The following is a 6,269-nucleotide window of genomic DNA, read 5'->3' on the forward strand; positions in this document are numbered from 1 at the left end:
AAAGTAAATAAATAACTCTTCCCCCCTCCACCCCCACAAATAAAGCAAACAATAAGCCAAGTAGTAATGTTGCTTGTTACTATATGTACATAAGGTTCAATCTGATGCATCAGAAGGAAATGACATAAATGTGACTGCTGAAATGGTTACTCAATCTGCCATTATAAAACCATCTTATGCATTCTCTGCTTCAAAATTGCATTCACTTCTTTTAAGCAAAAGCTTTTCTGATATAATGATGCCATAATCCTCAGAAGTCTCCCAAACTTGTTAATATTGATAATGATAGTTCTGGTATTGAGGGAAATATAATAATATAATGATGTGTTTAATAGCCTGTGTCATTTCATATATACATTTAGAACAAAATTGAGATTTTAAATGCAATTTCCAAAGTCAAGGTTAGATTAATGAAGTCCATTTTATCAAAGCCATCTTCAGTTTTCTTCGAATATCAAGGGAACATTTTGCTGTTGCTGATTGAGTAAATGAGATTGAATAATGTTTTTTTGGAGGGAGGGGGAATGTTGTAGTCATCAAAGTAGGGAATGTAATACTTTGTTATTTCAGACCTCAGTCTAAGCAACACACACGCATTCCTAAGATCAATATTATGTGTAAAATAGCCAACTGTAGAGTGAGGCTACAGTCTACTCCAACAATGGGCTGAATCTCTCTCTGATTGATAAATGTAGTGAAAAATTAGACTTGAGTAACAATGTCACTATTACTCAAATTAGACTTGAATTATTTCTGTTTATTGCTGTGTGGAGCATTGCACCACTCCCCCCACCGAACATAGTTTACCAAACCTAATAAAACATTTATGGGACCTTTCAAATACCCACATGGGACATCTCAGGAGTCAGACACTTTGCTCATACATCACTCCAGGTAACTGAAGCCTTCCATCAACAAACGTGTCATGGATTTAAACTCATATAATCTTGGCTGACACTCCAATGGAGGCCGGGAGGATGTGCTGAATTGCCAGAAGTGCCGTCCTTCGGATGAGATGTTTAAAAGAATGTCCCATCTACCTATTCAGGTGGACGTTAAAAATCCCGTAACACTATATGAAAAGAAAATGGAGTTTCTTTTGGTGTCCTGGCCAAGAATCTCTCAAATAAAATTGATCATTTCCCTTCATGGTTGTCTGTGGGACATTGCTATGCACAAATGGGCAGCCGCATTCACCAACAAATACACAGTCACTCCACTTTAATAATAAAATAATAATCCTTGCATTTGATATAGCACCTTATCACGTCTTCAATACTTCTCAAAGCGCTTCACAGAATATACTGTCAAGTGAATTAACTGTTTATTTTGTGGGCGAAACGCACAAAATACACCAAAACAAAACAAAACAAAATCTTGTGAAGTGCTTTGAGATGGCCTCTGACGTGAAAGGTGCTATACCAAATGCAAGGATGATAATGATGATGATTTATTCCTATCAACAGCTGTTCTATAAATTCTGCACAAAAGGAGACCAGAGAGAGAGAGAGAGAGGTATGGTCATGAAAGCAGGAACAATTAAGAAATGGAAGTTACTTTGACACCACAGGCCATAGTCAATACAGTACAGTTCCTGTTCCTTTTTTAACGGTACCTAATAAAACTTGTGATTTTCTTTTCCATATAAGGTCAGTTTGATTGAATCGAAGTGTGTTATGCTCTGGGCAGGCCGTCTGATAGGAGTCTGATGGTAAATGGAGTTGCAAAATAATGGTGTCTATAAGCAAACTCATAGGAATCACAGAATAAAGGTAGAACAGGTACGATTTTGAGGTCAATCTTATTGTTTCCTTCAAAATGCATCTTGTGTTCCCATCACACGTTGCACAGAGGTCACAGGGAGGTCTTGCCATTAAATCGATAGCCCCATTGTACAATGTGATAAGGTCCTATATCAGATGCAAAGGTTATTAATATTATTGTACCTGAGATTGTGGGTTCAGTTTTTCTGCGAGTCTCTGGTGGTCAAGAGTAACTGCAGAACAGACCCCAAAGGATTGAGCTTTGTAAAGGTTCTGGGGGACTTTTGGTAGTAAATATAGGTGGATTGCTGAATTAGCACTGTCCCTCAAAACGGTACTTCTATTCACTGAAAATTAACCCATCAAATCCAAATAGGTTGATAGTATCTCCTTGTAGGAGTATAACAGATTTGACCTCTACGAGTTGCCATATGTTCAATATAAATGGCAAAAGCTTGAATTGCTTTGAATTGTTGTGTGGTAGCTAATATTCTACAGATACTAAAATGCAATTAATCTAAGCAACACACCCACTCAATTCAGATTACCTTTGGTGGAGGGAGATTTACACTGTGTGGTATGGGTTCTTTTCCCTCTTTACCCTGTAAAGACACGTCTCAAAACACAGCTTATTTCACAGCAGATCAGAGAGATTTGCAGAAGATTGGAATAAAGCTGGAAGTAAAAAAAAAACTAAACAGATAAAAACTGTGCTGTTTTTCTGTGATCTATATAGAAAAGACCCTCATTATCTGAAAGAGAATGGGAATGAATGACTCACTCCTGTCTCAAAAAGGTAATCTGATTACACTGTTGCATTATTAACTTGCTTTCATCAGATCATGAATCCCAGGCCAGTGGTGCAGCCTTTCATAAAATTTGTGAACCAACAGAAATAAAATCTGATAATAAATTCACCTTCACCATTGGCAGACATGCCTCATTAGTGCCCATTTGTAATAATGTCCATGCTCTGTTCACTCTTAATATCTGTATGAGGTTTCCTTGTGGGTATATTGCTGTATATTTGGTTCTGTTGAGATCATTGTGGTTTTTGGATAATCATACTTCTGCAAGTAACAGGGCTAACCTTACTTCTGGAAATTCAACGGTTAGTGGTTTCCCCCTATTTTAATCAAGTTTATGTTCCCAAAGTGTGACTATGGCCCACCCACTATGATGCCCATCCATTATAGTGATTGAGAAAACGTTATGGATAACCGCAGGGTAAAACTAATTTCAGTAAATATTAGTTTGTACATTACCAAAATGTGTGTATGTGGTGGTTGGGTGAGGGGGTGGGGGGGTGTCATCCATCACTTTGTAACTGTACGAATACCTCATGTAAATAGGCTGTTAGATCCATGGGCTATAATTCTATTGAGATGGTGCTCTGTAAAGTGTTGGTGAGCATCATATGTAGGAGAAGGCAGAACAGCAATGATGATTACATGTTATAGACGACTGAATGACGATCCAAATTCATAATGCGGTTACATTAACTGTTAATACAGTATGGTGAATGATAGTCATTCATACAGTAATATCTTTTTCCTTGAGGTTATGATATGAAATAAGGCACTATTCCCATTAGAGTGAATGAAAAATAGTCGTCTTAATAATAATGAGCTGATCTGTAGCACAGCATTAAGTTCCGTCTCATTCAATGTCTGGCTCTGTTTCCTCGCTTTTTACTCACCTGGAATCGGTTTGAACAAATAATAAAAGTGGAGGCACGTTGTCATGGTAAGTAATGCACAAAAAATGTTGTGTTTTTTATTGGATAAAAAGTGTTTAACCTCTTGAGTGCTGAATTACTACATCAGTGTAACAACTAAATACGAAATGAATGGCCCAGCACAGTGAATGTATAGCACTGCCTTTTTGTTGGTCATTGAAGTCACAAATGTCATTGCTGGGCTACTGATGCTATAAGTAATGCTCCCATCTTTTATCTCCCATATTTTTTAAATTTTCTTGTACGTTGATTATTTTCCCTTCCGTCCCAGCAGAATTTTTCTTTATGCTCACAACTGCCGACAAGAAAGATATACAAAAACATGGAAACTGTTTTCATGCTTTTTATTTAAAAAAAGTGTCTGATTTGGGCGAAAGTACAGTTTATTTTAAAACGCAAGATTATAATCTCACATTTCTTTCTCCATCTGTCTTCCCTCTTTGTATTTCTTTGCCTTGTCCAAGTGAGAATGTTAAATTGAAATGCGAACCCCTTTATTTTGAAATAATCAGAGTGGTGCAGATTTGTGAAGGTTTGGAGTGACTGAATTAGCTTAACTTGCTGCTTGGGGCGTCTCACAATACTGAGAGGAAGAGGGATACAATTAAATTATAATGTCACAATTTCAAGTTGGTTTTGGGCAATTTGTCAAAAAAAACAGTTTGCCAGACCTCCATTCTCCACAATATTTATGTCATACATCACATTTAGCATCAAATTTACTTTAGTTCAATAATATTTCCTCAGATGACTGGAAAGTTGTAATTATTTATAAACGTGTTACCAGGCGCTATCAATCACTGAGCACGTAAGGGGTTTATCCATGATGTGTGGTATTTGTGGGGAAAAAAAACTTATCTGTCACCTTCTGCTTTATTTTACCCAAACGGAACAATTAAAGTGCCATTAGAGGCAATTGATTTTTAAATAAATTATTACAGTTAATTTGCTTGCAAGTACATTCACTGCCTGTTGAGTGCATTGAGACGTTTTAGCTATATAATAATAATCCTTGCATTTGATGTAGCGCCGTATCACATCATCTCAAAGCGCTTCATGGAATATATTGTAAAGTGAATTGGCTGTGTATTTTGTGACGCAGCACAGCCAATTGCACACAGCAGTGTTCCACATACAGTCGTAGATTGAGTGACCATATTTTTTTTGAGGGATTATTATAATAAGGTGCTATATTAAGTGCAAGGATTATTATAATTAAGGGTACCAGGCGCTATCAATCACTTTAGGAGTTCCCCAGCTACTACCACCCTATCATAGAGATTGAGGACCTGTCTGCAGCTCCAACTGTGGCCTTGGATTACTACAGAAGACAACAACAACAACAAACGGCACTTGTATCGTGCCCTTCACATAAGAAAGACGTCCTAGGGTGCCTGACACTCAGGGTTTTTTGGTTTACAGGTGTGTCTCTTCAGAGCTGTTTCCTCTTTAATAGGAAGACTCGTTGAGTCCTGTAGCTCAGTGGTTAGAGCACTCGCTTTGCAAGCGAGAGACCTGAGTTCAATTCCAGGCAGAGGGCGAAACCTTGGGCAAGTTTCCTTACTCCACACAGAGCCTAATAATAATCCCTCCAAAAAACAGAAACAATAATTAAATTGGTCATTTTCAATCTACGACTGTTTGTGGGACATTGCTGTGCGCAATTGGCTGCCGCGTTCGCCCACAAATATACAGTCAATTCACTTTACAGTGTGTTCTGTGAAGCGCTTTGGGACGTCCTCCTGACGTGAAAAGCGCTATATCAAATGCAAGGATTATTATTATTATTATTAAGACTCCATTCAACCACACTTAGCTTCTCTCTTACCCGTCCCCCAACCACCCCAGCAAACGTGGAGGAAATTTTATTACCCTCAAAAGGATGAAGGGTTGAATGGATCCTCCATGTTCAGAACTTGGAAGCCTCTGGCTGGAAGTCCAGTGCATTAACTTTTCATCCTGGAACCTGTGTGCCTAGTTTCTTCAACTTTATTGTATAGCTGAATTGACAAAACTGGTTGATATTTTCTGAATGAAATAAAAAAGTTAGATGACAAGATTGCTTTCAAAATCCATAGAATTATGAAAGTGCTGGGGACCGATTGTATAATTAGAAAGCTATTGAAAGATCATTATTGGTCTTTGAAAAATGAGGAATCTTCCTGGTGATTGCAGAAAATATTGACATCTCTTTTTATTGAATAATGATAGAAGGAGCTTATTATCTGAGGGCTCTGGTTGTAGATGGTAGATAAGATAACATGGCTTAATTACGCTACTGGTGTCATCTCCCGAAAGGTAAAATGAAGAAGGTAAAAATAGTGTATAATGTGATGTGAAGGAATATTCCTTCCTGGATGTATTCAATACAATTACAGCCCAATGTACATTTATATAGCTCCTTTCAAGTCAGGTGGACATCTCAAAGCGTTTCATATATGTTCAATTTGTCCCCGGTTTATTTCCTGGAAGGTATCTGATGTGAAATCTTGGTAANTTTTTTAAAAATAATTTGAAGAAATTATTTGGGCTACAATGCCTGTATCAAATTATTTAAAGTGCTCTATAAAGTGTGGCACGATCTTGGAAATGGGAATCTTGTCATAGATGTTTACATAGATTGTAAGACACGGATGTTCGGCTGCGCTAGTCCACACCAGTGTTTATACATTACGCGAGTGCTAAATAATTTGCATCGGCCGGGAATCGAACCCGGGTCTCCCACGTGGCAGGCGAGAATTTTACCATTGAACCCCCGATGCACATGT

The 6,269-nt window shown here is 37.8% G+C and overlaps 1 non-coding gene across 1 annotated transcript; it reads right to left on the reverse strand.

The window, feature by feature from the left end:
• Positions 1 to 6,192: 6,192 nt before the first annotated feature.
• Positions 6,193 to 6,263, reverse strand: trnag-gcc. The gene has a single exon. It is a non-coding gene; the product is annotated as a tRNA-Gly (tRNA).
• Positions 6,264 to 6,269: the final 6 nt, after the last annotated feature.

This window comes from Callorhinchus milii, unplaced genomic scaffold (assembly GCF_018977255.1).
Source record: "Callorhinchus milii isolate IMCB2004 unplaced genomic scaffold, IMCB_Cmil_1.0 Scaffold198, whole genome shotgun sequence".
Classification (NCBI taxonomy): domain Eukaryota; kingdom Metazoa; phylum Chordata; class Chondrichthyes; order Chimaeriformes; family Callorhinchidae; genus Callorhinchus; species Callorhinchus milii.